Raw genomic sequence first — 16,909 nt, 5'->3', positions numbered from 1 at the left:
TTGCTTCTTTGCGTACCACCTATTTTTCTCTTGCGTACCACCGGTTGAGAACCCCGGCTCTAGACGGTTCAGTCGAAGTTTCTGTGACAGTGAAGACAATAAGCAAATCAAGCCAAAAGCCAAAGATTCTTCACCAAAGTTGAAAGTAAAGCTGAAGTTAAAACATAATCTATCCATGTTTGGACTGAAAAACTAAGATAACTGAAGTTACGAAAGCAATATATTTTTAGTAACAATTAAGTCTAATTTATACAATATCTTCCGTTTATGTCATATGCTTTCTCTCGGACCAGAATGTTATGCAAGAACACGTGAAAGAGAGCTTCAAACCTAGAGAAGTTAATTGCAGCTTAGCAAAGTGAACGCCTGTAGTGCTACCCGGAAAATTCAGCGTCAACTTGTATTTTGTCGGAGGCTGTGATAATCCTTTTTACCGTCTGAACTTGATATCTGATAATAAAATGGTAGGAACAACCATGTGAAATGCTTAAGAGAAAAACTTTTCTTTGTTAACTGTAATATTAGAAAGCAGGTTACTTAAATGTATTAACGTTACCATCAGTAAGTCAATCAACTTTTTTGTGTTAAACATTTTAGCTCGAATATTTGAACATTTGTCTTTGATTAGACGATTGCCAATCGGTAATCAATTTAAAATTAATTTTTTAACACAAAATATTAATGTGTTTAGGTTTATTACTTTTACAGTGCTTTTCTTAGAGCCTTCTGAAAATGTCATAGTTCTTATCTACATAGAAATGGGTTTCTTAACTTCTCAAAATGACTTTATAATTAATATTTTAAAAGACGTTGACAAAATGCACTGCCTTCTGCATTCAACTGGAATAGTTTTCGGGAGTTTTTCTAAAGAAAAAGTCAGAAAAAAATAGGTGTTACGTGTGTGGGGAAAGCCTCGTATTATTTTTCTTGATATAGTTGATGAATGAATGTGTGGTTCTTATGTGCCATTTTTAGTCCATTAATGCACTTTGAAAGTTCGCATCTAAACTTACTTTTGATGTATAACTCTCTTCCATTACAGACCTTCTTTTTCAATCTTAAAAAGTCCTTTTTAGGGGTATAAGATGAGGATTCAGGAAACACGATAAATTTGAGATTTGGCCAAAGAAAGAGAAGCATATGTTCAGTCTCTTTTTTCTCCCTCTACTTTTTTCGTCGCGTCATATTTTTTATTTCACTCATTTTCTTTCTTAGTGATGAAAAAAAAAAGCGTTGTTGACCTGATTAAGAAAGAAGTTGACCTACTCAGAATATGCAGATGATAAAGAATATTCTCTTTTAGGAAAACTTAAAATGAAATGCAATAATCTATTCTCTCCAATGTATACACAGAAATACCCAGTTACGCGATGGTTGGGACTGACAGAAAGCGCGCAAGTTTAATTTTCATAAAAATGCATATGAATTTTAGTTAAATAGGAAAAAGAGCTAGAAAAGCAGCTGTTTAAAAGAAAAGTAAGTAACAAAGAATGCAATTTTCATTTACATCAAAACAAAAAAATGCTAAAATAAACGCGCTACATAAAAGATATATCTCGATGCCGATGACTCCATAAAACTCAACAAACTCGTCTGACGACTCAATTGATAATTATAAAAATATAGACAGAGAGAGGGCGAGATGAAAAGAAATGAAGGATATTGAAACTCTGTTTTTCTCTTTTTCGGAAAGAAAGAATAAAACAGTGACTGCACTGTGTATATTAACATTGAACAGCTGCATTGTCTGTGAACATAGTTAATCAAAAATTCGTTAAAATTTTACAAAATATGAAATGGATAATAAAAAGAATTTCAAATATGGGCTTTCAGATGCCAATATTCGCAGTAGGATTACGTCACTCAAAATTGGATGGCTCTAGGTACCGTTGTTTCATCACAATGCAGTTTTAAGTGCAGTTTTCGAGGAGGGATGTCGAGTTTTAGAATAAATCATTACGCTTTGATGATTATTATTTCTTTAAAGCCAATTCTAATACACTAATACAACAATGCTTTCTTTATAGTTTTACTGACGATTTCAATTTAATTACAAGCATAAATGTGCGAATTAAATTGAAGAAAATAATTAACCGCGTAATTTGAGTACGAGTAGAACTTGGTATTACTGTATTTAAATTTAACTACATTTGCTGTAAATAGATTTTGTTCTGTCAACTTTTCAGGTATAACGAACACCTTAAACTTTCAGACTATACGATTCAGAAGAGGGATAAAAATCAGAACTAAAATTGCGTTTATTAAGAAAAGCAGCAGTACAGTGAATTGAAAACTTTTTACAATTTATTTTTGTAGTAAGTATGTTAGTAGTATGTAGCCCTCTGAAATGTCAATGATTAGGATAAAGCTTTAAACTGTTATTATACAATCTATTTTAAATTGACTTATTGGACCATATATACTTATCAAAATTACTATATTGCAAGGTATGCTCTTGAGTGACGTCAGTGATCTGTAAGTAAGTGATTTCAACATTGGGAAGAGCTTAACCTAGTTGTAAGCTGAACCTTGATATTAATATAAACGGTATCTGCAAAATGATCGCACACATTTGGTAGTTTTCGCACGTAACAATAATTACACTTATATTGAAAAGTGTTAAACATCAGTAATGACTGGCCAAAGTATTATATATGTAGTCTAGCAGTGAATGGAATGTCTGTCTAATCCCAAGTAGCACGGCAACGTCGTTACGACGTTGCAAACTGGTCGCGAGTCATGTTGCAAAAACATTGCAATATGTCGTTTTTAAGACGCCGAGATGTCCGCGAAACTCCACTGTTTTGCAACCGTTGCAAAGATGTCTTTATTACGTCTTTGCAGATGAGGTTTTTGTCGCATAGACGTCGTTATTGCGTCTTTCCCAGGTTATATTTTGGTTGTGAAAGTATTGTATTACGACGTCTTAACGATGCGTAAATGTTCTTAAAATTCCACCTTTTTGCAACAGTTGTGATAACGTCGTTATTATGTCCTCGTGTTAGATAATGATTTATGCAGAAAAATAAGCTTAATAATTAATATATTTTTCTTCTTTTTTAAAATTTTGTATTCCTTGTATTTTTCGAAAGTTTAAATAGTTTATCATTTCCTGAAAACCAGAAGATAACACATTTTTTTCTCTTTAGACTAAATGCATAATTAATAATAGCTTTAATTATTTTCAGTACTTTAAACTATATTTTTAAACTAACTTAAATTCTAAGTAACGATTATTTAAGATTTTATAATTTTTTCCCTTAATCCTTTAGTATGTAAGTGAGAGTAATTATGAAAGTGGTTATTGTAAATATATAAAATTAATAGTAGGTTTAAGTACATAAAACTCATTCAGACATAAATAAAAGTAAAGATATATATGTGGGTAAAAAAAAAGAGCGTTTCTAAATATAATAGCATGATCATATTTATTTCTGTTAAATCTCAGAGACATTGAAAATTGCCCCTGTCATGATAAATTAGGAAGCGGCTCTTAAGGTAACATAATCAGTATTTTACCTGAACTCAAGTATAAATTTATTCGCGTTTCATATAAAAATATAACCATTAACTTCTATATCTCCAAGATATGGAAATGAAAGTAGTTAATAAATGCGATCAAAAATATTTCATACAAAATTATACCTAAATCTAATAACCAAAAAAAAAACTTCCCATATTCATATCTAAAATGGAATAATAACCCAAAAAACAAAATACATGACAGCACTATTTAAGAAAGAACATGAAAGAGCAGTGTTTGAATGTATAAATAGCAAAAGGAAGGTAACAGAACTAAAATTTCCAATTAATAAAAAATCATTTGTGTTTTATAAATAGTAATCAATTAAAAGTGCAATAATTATGGATTGCAGTATTTACTAGTAATGCTGATGTTTCTTAACACCATTTCTTTCGATCATATGTTAATGTATTTACTTATTTTTTAGTTTCTACTATAAAGACATTAGGCATTTTTTTGGAAGCTGACGAGATGAAAAATTAGCAATCACCTTCGCCGGGAATCGAACCACGGACATGTGAAATACTGGGTCAGGGTGCTGACCACTACACCACGAAGGCACGCCAGGAAGGCGGGAAAAATAAATTATACTACATTTTAGAATAATGGTAGATTACAATGATTATTTCATGCACATTTTATAATCAATAACTTTTCTTTTGTTACTGTACAGAAATAATTTAAATAATATAGTATACGATAGTAAGCTAAGAACGTTAAAGTAAGCTCTTCGTTAAATCTAATAAACATACATAACGGCAATAGTATATACTTAAATTTAATAAAAAAATAAAAAACCTAATTTCAAACATTCATTTATTGGGATAATCTAATAAACATACACAACAGCAATATTTAAAAAAAAAAAAACGCGAATTACACAGTGTTTGGAAAATACCAAACGAAAAGTAATAAAACTGCAATTTGCAATCAATAAAAAATATTTAATGTATTTTAATATTACACAATTAAATGTCACATAATTATAGATTACAATATTTTATAGAAATGCTAATGTTTCCTTAACACTAGTTTTTCGATCATACACTGTATAAAATCTTTAGCCTTTTCTGCATACTATACAAAAGACAACACACTATATAATGTGCATTATTATTAATTTTAATGTATTGCTTCTTGTTATTACGTATATCTAATTTATCTTCAGCAGTCATATTAAGTACTGTACCAGTCCAATAAATTCTTTGTATTTTGAAAATAATGAACATACCATAACAGCTTGAATTGTTGTTGCTCCTGCTTTGATTGCATTTTCAGCAAAATCAGAAAGTGCCTTTTGATTTATATGAATTAATTCTGAGTACCAACATTTCACGATGAACACAATAATCGATTAATATGAATGATATACGATACAGCACTTAAGACGTTATAATCTAAGGATAACGCTAATCAGAGTATCCAAATATTGCACCGCTGGAAACACAGAAGATTGGAGAACACGACCATATAACTTTTTAATCACCAAAAACACATTAAACACCAAAGCAAAACACCATTTCACGATCACTATGCGCACGATTAGCATTGTAGCATCCGATATTTTCTGAACGAATGTATCCAAAATTTTGGCGTCTTCTTGTAGAGCAGGTACTCACAAACAAAATAAGTACAAATTATGGATTCTCACGATAATTTTTCCTCAATTCAGAGGCTTCCAAACAGGACCTCACAGCAAATGCAACTTCTTTCGCTGAAGGCAGTTGAAGTAAGTAGATAGGTACAGAACAATGAGAAGATACACAGTACGTTCTTCGTTCTTTGATCGACAGTACATTACATTTACTTTTAATATAAGCAATATTATTTATATCAGTCATTGCTTGGTTCAATTTTAAACATGAGGTCAGTCTTTTCAAATGCCTTACAGATGGCATCTTTGCCAAATTATTTAAAAAAAAAAACCGCTGGAATATTAAGTAATTGCGCAGTTTACAACTTCGAATTTGGCAGCTAGCCAAAGCGATCAAAACCTCGAGATGTTCGTTTATATAAGCATCCAGTGAATAACGTACATGGAATGTCATCGGTTGAAGAGCAATGCAGTGTAACTTTCAGCTATTTATAACGATTGCATTAACCCTTTCGACGGTTCTTCTGATAATTTAATAGAATCTTTTTTAAATGGCTTAGGAGAATTATTTCAACTGAATAGAATTACGGATAATGCTCACAAGGTTATATATGCAAAAACTGTTTAACGGGCTCGGTAAAACATTTGTAATGTCAGTGCCGTCAAATCTCGAGTGTGTACCGTATAGGATTAATCCAAGCATTTTTGAATGCATGGAGATGGACAAAAACGTAAAAACGTAACAAACAGTTCATCAGAATATTTATAAGTAATAAATTTCGTATTTTTGTTCCCAGTTCCTCTAATTTTTATAACAACATTTATTAGAAAGTTATCAAATCCATTAATTTTGCCATTTTCCATGAAAAGTGTTAATATTTCTTTCTCTTTTTCCATTAATTTTTCTTTTCTGCTTCTCCTGACTGTCGGTGAGTTTTCCGTCATATATATTGGACAGCCGTTAAATATGCATGGATATGCATCGTCTTTTAACATTGGACGTTTTCTTGGAGTTCTTAAAATCGCCCCATTTTTATCCGTGAATACATCTTCAAGTACAATCATATTTTCACGAAAATTGCACTTTTTGTACTGTATGCGGTAAAATGTTCCATATTATGTCACCATATTAATTCAAATAAATTCGTCCTTACTTTAAAAATAATAAATAAAGTCATACTTCAGTAGTGAAATAATTGCTAACATGTGATTTGCATTGATTTCGGAAATATGACTTTTTGAAATATACAAAATGCGTAACTTAATAACTTACTTTATAGATTAGTTTCCTTTTTAAATATTTTGCTATAATATTTATAAAAATATTTTAAGTATTAATTATTTTAACAAAATTTTAAACAATAATTTAGCGCATATTTTAGTACTAATTAAATTTAATAAATCAAAAGTATTTATATTAAATTTATATTTCATTAGATGAATCTACCTTAGATTAATATAGTTAGATGAAATAAAGTAATGAAACATTGCAAAGTAAATCTTATGCGGACTTCAGATTCTTGAAAAGGTAAATTTAGTCTCTTTTCATTCTGAAAGTAACGCTGATAAACTATGAAAAAAATGCTAAAACGACGTCTGAAAGCGGTCATAGCATGACGTTTCAGCGACGTCGATAAATTGCCAAGATGCAACGGCAAATATTTTGCGTCTTCGCAACGTTGTAAAGATGTCGTAAAAGTTACCACGACCACTTTGCAATCTCTCGGACTAGTTTGCAACGTCGTGTACTAGTTGGGATGGCATTCCATGCCGTTACTCCAGCTGATGGGCAGGTATGAAGATGAAGAATGCAAGTTTCCAAATTCTCTCATCTATGTGTTTCTCCACACGGACACCGCCGTTATGATGGTATATACAAAATCAGGATTCGTTAGAACAGATGATGTCACACTACTGATGCACTCATGTGTGTGGAAGGCACTATTGTAGAACTGATTCCTGCGCTGTAGTATTAAGGGAAGCCGAAGCAATGGTCAGGAGGTGTTTCAAGCCTCTTCTATCAATGGAAGATGGCAGGAAGCGTGATTGCGTTAAGCGTCAAATTTGATTACTAATTGTAAAACGGATACATCAAGAAAACTTACTTAAAAAGGGTTCTTAAAAAAGAAGTTGGAGACTTGGGGGAGGAGACAAAGAAATGAGAAAGAGGAGAAAAATTGTGTGAATGATCTGAAACGTGGTATTGTTTTAAGTAGAAGAGAGGAAAAAGAAGAAGAAAATGAGGGGAAAAAAACAAGGAGACACTACGAGGTGAAAAACAAAAACAAAACAAAAGAGGGAAATTGTACAGATAGGAGGAATATTCTACGGACATATCTGTTGTTTTCATACAAAAAATTGATCTCTGTGATTTCCTGAAGAAAGAGAGCTTCGAGTCTCTATGAAACGGAGTCGAAAGTGGACTTTATCATTTTTGCAAACTGGGTTGCGAAAGTACATCTGTTTGTCTTGTGATATTAGGATTCTATCCTAAATGAAAAAAAGCGGGGAAACAAAGAACATTTTTTTTATTCTTCAATAAATGGCAAGCTTAGAAAGCAAAAGACAAAAATTTGAAATAACAAATGGAAAGTCGGTAACATATGGAAGGTTGTGTAAAACGTCAAGGACCAGACCCCATTTTCACTCGATCAATCGCTTTCCTGAATTCATTTTTGGTTGAACTTGAGAAAGTTCTCTCATGGAAGATTAAGACGAAGCGATAAGTCTTCGACTGTGTACAAGGGACTATAATTTAGCTTTGAAATACGGTGCCATATTTTAGCTTTGAAATCCGCCAAACTAGTAAATTGCATCAACAACTTTTTCAACGCTTAGCCGGTGGTCTTCGTACAGCATTGCTTGGATGATATTATTACTAACTTTCGCTGAAGGCCCACCGCAGGCCCACACAATTTCTTTTGCCATTAAAACCTCTTACAAGGAAGAAATGATCTTCATATAAATTATTTTAATCATTTCGAGCCTTTGGATGACGGTTTCTAATAGATGCATTTTGCTGCACTATTGAACTCGTACAGAAACACGTGTAATCTATGGGCTGAGGAATGAATCATGGCCTTATACTGAGAGATCATCGCATTGATGAAACTAGAAGTGTTTCGATAGAGCAGCTGCAATTTTCGAAGTAGTTTTCTTAGTACTTACGTGTTATCGCAACCACCTCAGAAGAGGCAGTCAGATTTTCTGAATGTATCAACTGTTCTTCAGGAGCAACCATAACTATTCTTCAGGAGACAATGGATTTAAAAATACTTCAGTCAAGCAACGTCGCCATGTTTGTATGCGTTCTTTTTTTTTTTTTTTTTTTCTTGAATTCCATGTTACAACGGTTTTTATAAACAAATCATGATATTGTTTGCTGTATACTTAATTTTAAAATATACGCTTGTAGAATTAGTCAGCAATGGGAGAAAACTAGGAAACTTTCTGCAGAAAATGCAGAATTTTTCTGCAACATTTCTGAAGTGAACAGCGCGGAGATGCGTTTGATAGATAGTCGCTGTTACTGATTTTTGCGCAATGACGATGCTCTGGAATTCTGTGAAGTCATTTTAAGTGTAAATAACTTTTATCTTTTCATCTGTAAAAAAATGCTAAATATGCTATAGTGCTTGCATTAATACGCAAGTACCATTTCCTAACGGTACTATAGTATCAGTTTAGTTGTTTTACAAACGTCTTTTATGACAGCTACTTATTTTTTACTTTACTATGTCTTTCTTTATTTCACGAATGGCGAAATTTAGTGCTTTGATGGAAGGGTTTTCTTCCTTTGTTTCAAAACAGGTGAAAAATAAACTGTCTCTAAAGAATTATAATAGGCAACTGTTTTAAAATCATAGCGGTGTTGTATATGTAAGAGTTATAGTTTAAATAATACAAATGTTTCCATAGTGGCAATTAATTGCCACATAAGTATTACGAAAATATCCTGAACGCGATGAGTATCAGCATGGGGTAAAAAAAATATGAAGTTTTCTTATTATCTTAATTTACATCTATGTAAGTCTACTCATGCAAAACGTAATATAAGAGTTAATCCACAATTTTTAAAAGAAAGCCTCTCTTCCGGTTATATTTAAGAAAGATTTTTTGATTTTATTTCAATGAACTTTTAGTTCTAAACTTAAATTCAAATTAAATTAAATTTAATAAGTTATAGTTTTAAAGTTATCAGACATAAGTTTATTTATCACTTTATATAATGGAAAGTAGCGGTTGAAGCGAATTCAAAGTAGACTCGATTTGTGTTACTACAGTTAATATGTTAGTCTTGCGTTGCCTACTTTTCGCCTCAAGTGATATTTTGCGGATTTTATACCTGCCTCCCATAGCCCAAGAAATTTAGGAGTTCGAGGAGGAATAAATTTCCATTGAATTCCTTCTTCGGATAAATAATTAGGTAACCTTTCTTCAGGACGCCGAATTAAATTGTTAAGTTTTCGCAAGTCAGCGTTAGCACCTACAAAGTTTTTTGCGTTGTCGGAAAATATAACTGCCATTTTCCCTCTTCTTGCAATGAATCGCTTCAAAGTGGCAATGAAGGCAGCTGTTGTAAGTTCAGATACTAATTCGAAATGAACTGCCTTGGTTAAGAAGCAAACGCAAACTGCTGGGTGTACCTTATTGAGGATCCCGGGTTTCTTTGGCTCTTATGAAAAAAGGGCCTTTGAAACATGTGCAACATAATTAAAAGGGGCACTGGGATTTACGCGTTCTGATGTCTGTCGAAGTTTAGTCTTGAATTTTACCCACTGTATTGGCACAAAAGGTTTTGAGCAAATGTAAAGGGCTTTGAAGCCATGCCAAGACGATGGTAGAATCCGACCACAAACGTATCTTACTGATGGTTAAATTCAGGAGAGTCACCACCTTTGAGAAGCTGTGATAATAATAAAAGCTGCTCAAAGTTCCAATCGCGGCACTGATTACGGTTTTAATGGTGTTGCCCTTGTTTTACTAAAAAGTAAATTTGAAGATGGATCAGCATTGGTAACACAACGTAAATAAATGGCTGCACCATATGCGTGTTCTGAAGCATCACAAAATCCGTGAAGTTGTACTTCAAAACAGCTGTCGCATAAAATATACCTATTCACCTTTAACTTGTTTATCGATTGCATGGAAGCGGTGAAATTTTGCAGGTCTTTATTTATGTTTTCAGGTAGGTGTTCATTCCATTCCAGTTTTAACAACCAAAGTCTTTGAATGAAAATCTTAGCCTTGATTATGCCTGGTGCGAGTAATCTTAAAGGATCATAAATGCGAGCGATATCCGATAGAACTGTTCTTTTTGTGTACATGACTGGTTCCTTGACAGATGACTTAACATGAAAGCAATCTAAACTTGGGTTCCACCTCAAGCCTAACGTCTTGATGCTCAATTCTTCATCTGAAGTGCTAAATGAATATTTGGTATTGTTCCCTGAGCAAGGCAGGAGTTCTGGGTGGTTAGCGTGCCACTATGTAACAGAAAACCACCGCGTACGTGTAATTCAATCGACTATGATTGTAGGTTCTGAGCTTCCGTTAAGGTATAAGCTCCTGTCAAAACATCATCTACATAAAAATCTCGATGTACAACTTGTGCTGCCAGCGAAAAGTTTTTGCCTCCATCAATTGCAAGTTGGTTGAGTATCCGTGCTGCGAGATATGGTGCATTTGATTTACCGTAAGTAACAGTGTTTAATCTATAAATCTTAACTGATTCACCTTCACTAGATTTCCACAAGATTCTTAACAAGTCTTTTTGATGTTTCTTAACTAAGATCTGACGATACGTCTTAATGATATCTGCAGTGAAGACGAATTTATGAGTGCGAAATCTGCAAATAATGTCAAATAGTTCGCCTTGAACTATCCCACCGTTTAATAAAATATCGTTTAGAGAAAGTCCACTAGTTGCTCAGAACTTTCATCAAACACCACTCGTAATTTAGTAATAAGTATATCTGGTCTGTAAATACAGTGATGAGGCATATAATACGAAACACTGGTTTTATTTAAATAAGAAATTTCTTCCGAGTGTCCCAATGCCTGGTATTCATTAATGAATTCTTCATACGAAGTTTTCAAAGTTCAGTTGTGCGAGAAAAACTTAAGTAGATAATTTAATCTTTTTCTGGAATTTTCCTTCGACTCCCCCAGTTGTGTAAGCCCATCATCTTTAATAGGCATTTCTACGACGAATCTCCCATCCTCTCTTCTATAGTGCGTACGAAAAAAGTGTTCTTAGCAAAATTTTTCTTCTTTACTTTTCAATTGTTTGGTTTCATGGACCTCTTTGATTTCTCCAAACGATTTTAAGGTGTTAGATAAATCATCAACCGAATTAACGTGCCCACAATAATTATTAGAATTGTTTCTTTGCGGCATGCGCATAGAACCACTCGCAATGTATCCAAAGACGCATTCTTGAAAAATCAAATCTTGCGTTTTTAATTTATTTTTCCCTAACAGTTGGAAGAAAATTTCATTTCACAACAAAACATGGATTCGGCCGGGTTTATAAAATTCTGGATCTGCCAAATTAATTGTTCTTAATGCAGCAGGTGCGTAATGTTTAGATGTCTGGCAGGAGTTATGCCTGTTATTTTGAGAATAATATAAACATTTGAAGTGCGAAGATAACATTTATCTGCGACTACACTTTCTTTTATGCTTATATTAATTCCGTTTAATTCTGATACAGAGGAATTTATTTTTTTTCCCCCTCGTAGATTCAATGATTCAACACATTCCCTCGAAAGAAAATTATTTTGGCTTCCGTTATCAAAGTACGGCAGTCCGGAAGTCATAGTCATTGCAGAGCTGCTATTAGAAATGGATTGTTTATTTTTACTCGCGTCAATCCTGTAATTATCCGTAGAAGAAGTAAACACATTAGCATCTGACGAAAGATTTTTTGCTCAAATTAGGGTTTACATTCCATAAATTCGATGATGCTGCATTGGCCATTTCGCAATCTTCCTTATCTAGGTGCAATAACATATGGTGACATTTATGGCACTTTTTGCACACGTTAATGCTTTTACAAGAATTAATCGTATGAAACCATGACCAACAATTAAAGCAGAGCTTTTTTGCCTTTACAAAATTAAATCGTTTTTTAACCGATAAATTCAGAAACTGATTACATTTTAACAATATGTGATCAACCTTGCAGTAATAACAAGTTTTCGAATTTTTTGAAAGAGATGTCTACGCTTTTGAACTAAAAGAATGCTCCATTTTGCGGTTTAGAGATTAGTTATGTTGCAAAGTGCGCGAATGTTCTTTTAAAAAGGATGTTAACTATTCTGCTGTTCCTATTTCATCTTTCTTCAGCGATTTTTCCCACCAGCATCTCGTATTTTTGTCGAACTTTTCGACTAATATATAAAGAATTAGCATATCGCTAAAACCATTTAAATTTTGTTCTAACACTTTCAAAGATCTTAAGATCTTATACATTCATTTATATTATCAACAAATTTTAAAAGCGAAGGGACTGAATCACATGTTTATGGTAAGGAAAGTAACCTTTTAATTACTGAATTTATGAAATCTTTTTTATTTGAATAGCGCTCAGTTAATAAATTCCATGCGATGCCGTAATTTGCATCGCAAATGAATATAGTATGAATAATGTCTAAGGCGTTTGATTTACAAGAAAGTTTCAAATATTGCAATTTTTGCGCGTTAGGTAAAATTTTGTTCTTATGAAGTGCTACGGAAAATAAATCTTCGAATTCGATCCACTTTTCTATGTGGGAAGCGATGGTAGCTTTACCTCAGAAACAGAAATGTCTTTAGACGAAATGTTCTCTTTTGTATTAGTTTTTACAGAACTGGATTTTAAATGTTTCCTTTTAATTATCAAATTAATTTCGTCTAAATTATCTAGCATAGTTTCTTTCTTTGTTATGAATGCTTCAATGTCTTTATCATCACAGTGTGAGAATATAGAATCAAAAACTTGTTTTACTTCTGTTTGAAAACGTGAAGTTGTAGATTCATATAACTGTAGCAAGGTTGTATCTGCTTCTTCAATAGTTGAATTTACTTTTTCTTTAAACCTATACTATTAGATTTTACAATTTTTTATTTGTTTTTGCAGATTTTAATTCAGCCATACTGATAAGTAGGTCAAGAATTTCAAATCAAGGTGGAAGAATATTTTTAAAATTTCATTTATGAAATTACTTCAAAACTTGCCTCTAGCAACAAACTTATCTGCAGGCTTAGTTAAATCACTTTAATTATTCCGAAAAGCCCACGTGCTAACTGAACTGACACTATAACTCATTACTTGTAATAAACTTGATAATAATAATTTTTACGTATTTTATCTTAAAATATAACTTTATTAAACCTGTTAGACTAAACATTGCAATTATTTGTCATCCACCCTGTTCAGCCCAATACTAGTTTCTCCGGAATCCTTAATAGTTCTGAACTTTTGTGTATAATTCTTAGCAAAATTTTTCTTCTTTACTTTTCAATTATTTGGTTTCATGGACCTCTTCGATTTCTCCAAACGATTTTAAGGTGTTAGATAAATCATCAAACGAATTAATGTGCCCACAATAATTATTAGAATTGTTTTTTTATTACAACATCTCGTATATAATTGAAAATTCTTCATGCGGATTCAATGGAGCAGATGATATTCTGAAATGTATAAAAAGAAAAAAAAAAGAAAAAAAAAACATTTTAAACTGTTTCGTTGAATCCAAGGCAAAAGTAAAAAAAAAAAATTTAATGTTTTATATTCTCATGTTTTAATATATCAGATACTTTACCGTCATTTCTTGGAAAATAAGTAAATAGTAGGATTTCTTTAAATTTTATTAATTATAAATTTTACCGAGCTGTTCAAAACGACGTTTTTTCATGGACAAGATTTGCACGCGGCTATTCAGTGTCGAATTCATGAGTATCTAAATTACTTACGCTTGACCAAAGCCATGTTAAAAATATCGCTTGCAGGCATCACGAATCTCCGTTATTCAGTTTACCCTTTGAAATAAATGGGGTTCTTAATAGCTATAATAATTAAAAATATTTCAAACACTTAATAGTTTTGAATGCATTAGCAAACAGTAGTACCGTATACCACAACACAACTATTTTTTTTATTTTTATATGAGATTTATTCTAGCACTCTTGTATTAAACTGGATGGTAAAACCAGAAAGGGTATTTTTTATTGTTAAAGAATGTTCGGATGTTTTGCTGAATTTCTCTAGGGTGTAATTTAAAATCAGCGGAATAATTTAAGGAAACAAAGTGAAGACGGTCCTCCTGTCTGAATATCAGTATTTTCCTCTCTTCCTATTTTGCTTATAAAGTTAAAATAGTATATTGCAAAGGGCTTAATAGTAACTAGGAATGAGATCTAACTCTCGCCTATATTCTTTAATATGTATAAAAGTTATCTTGGAAAAATAGCTCAAAAATATATATCCTCAGAAAAAATAAATATGCCTGGAAAATGTATTGCTGTTTTATATTTTATACTTTTATAAGAAAATATTTAATACCATGTCATAAATATGACCTAAAGTTAATAAGCTTTAAAATGCATTAAGATAACTTATTTAACTTTAGTATAAGTAGGTTGCCATTACAATTAATGAATTCTGTCATAATACATGTACGAAATGTGCATTACCCTACAAAAAAGATTTAAAGTTAATAGAGTAAATCATACACTGCAACAGAAACACGACTTTATGTGATTATTGGATATGGTTTAAGCCTAACCTCTTGGAAAATTGTTTAATCTAGGTATGAAAATAGATGTTATGTCCGTTATTGTTATAACCCTTCGTTTTAAAGAATCAATTATATTTCAGTTCGAAAAAGTTTTCAATGCTGAATGTGTTAGATCACCGTCATTTATTCTTTAATGGGTTGTGTGCGATTATGAATTACATTTTTAATATATTTAGTTTCTTAAAGGATTAATGTGCAAGCAACAGACATTACATTAACAAGAAAGAGACCGAGAAAAGAAGCCGCGTGGGCTTTTATCAGGGAAGCGACAGCAAAGGAGAATCAATGAAACAAAATAAAATAACAACCACAGTACTTTTAATAATCATATAGATACCATTTATTTATACAGTATTTACTTTCTAACTTCTTCATATTTATATGCATATTTTATTATTTCCATAAACTTAAGTTTTATTCTTTAAATACATTGACTAAATAAGGCAAATTTTTATAATTGTCATGTATAAAGACTGGAGATCAAATTTTTAGTTATTTTTCTAGATTAAAACGTGTTTCTGTAAAACTTGTAATTCTTTCTTAACGATACAAAGAAATATTTAGAAAAAATAATGCATATAGCGCAATTCTAAAAGAACATTGCTTAAAATTTATATAATCAAAAATAACTTAGTTTTTGAAAATCATATTCAGTCTTTCTTTGGTTCTAAACATTTTCAGTCTGAAAGGCAAAATTTGAAATTTGATGTTTTTATTATACTTATAATGTGAAATTTTCACCTCTTTGATCAAATAAAGTGGATTTCTCAACATCGGACTATAATTTCCTTTATTTTCAATAATTAAAGCTAGTATTTAGATCGTTAAGTGGTGATTAAACCAATGTACAATAACAAACTGCTATTGTCTGTTGTGTATGATCACTTAAATAGACAATATTATCTTTTTGTTCAAAAGCTTCGAATAATGTAGCTTTCTCAGCATCCGTACTATAAATTCCTGTATTTATATACAAAAACAATTGAAGAGCATTAAAAAAAATTGCAATACGGATATTTTGAAAGTCGAATGTTCAGGCTATAAATGATGATTAAAAACAGTGTACAATAATAAAATGCTATTGCATGTTGTTTATTATCGCTTAAATAAACAATATTCTCGTTTTTGTTCAAACGCTGAGTAAAAATACCACGTCGCTGAAATTAAGTCCTCCAAATTTTATTTGACTTTATATTAGTAAGGCATAATTACGTCATAATGCTTGTTAACCTTTTGATATTTAAAAACAACTGTAAACAAGACATTTTAAAATTAACAATATATCTCTTTTCGCCTAATTTGAATTATCCAGTTTGCATTAGGCATCAAGAGGGTGGCAAGAGGCCTTAGTTTTCGAGGAATGAGCAGTACTGGCAATAATTTTCAATAATATTATATGAAGAGACACAACTAATGTAAGAACATGAATGTACTACATGAAATTAGCACCGTGTTTTGCCTTCTACCCCTAAAGAACATTACATTAAATTACACATTTAAGTTGCTTGTTCACCGTTCGGAAAGAAGGACTTAGATTATTAACAAAGCAAGGAATTTACGAATTTTTTTTAGAAGAAATTCCTCTATTTGATGCGCTAAATCTCATCTCTAAAGCCTCAAATGATGTTGAAAGTTTATTGTTTATAGCTAGAAAGTCCGAGCTCTGAAACTGTAGTGGGGTTTCTTTCGATGAAGAAAACAGTATCGGGTTCCATTCAAATCATTTGTGGTGTTGAAAATTTGAAAAAGTGAATGAAAAATACACCTATGTTTGGACACCTACACGGTAAAAAAAAAGTTCGCTCTTTACAGGCAAAAGTTTTGTAAAGTTACAGAAATCAAAAAGTTACACAAGAATTTCCTGTAATGGTAACAGGTTGAAAGCAAACTGTGGCGGGTACAGCAGATTTGCCTGTAACATTACAGATAATGTTTCAAAAGCCGCGCGGAAGAATCACGTGACTGACTGAAAATTAGCCAATCAGGAGAAAAGTGTTTGAAAGCTAGTTG

This window comes from Stegodyphus dumicola, chromosome X1 (assembly GCF_044657685.1).
Source record: "Stegodyphus dumicola isolate Sdum_Otavi_A_Nest chromosome X1, ASM4465768v1".
Taxonomy (NCBI): Eukaryota; Metazoa; Arthropoda; class Arachnida; order Araneae; family Eresidae; genus Stegodyphus; species Stegodyphus dumicola.
Note: the sequence above shows the minus strand (reverse complement) of the source record.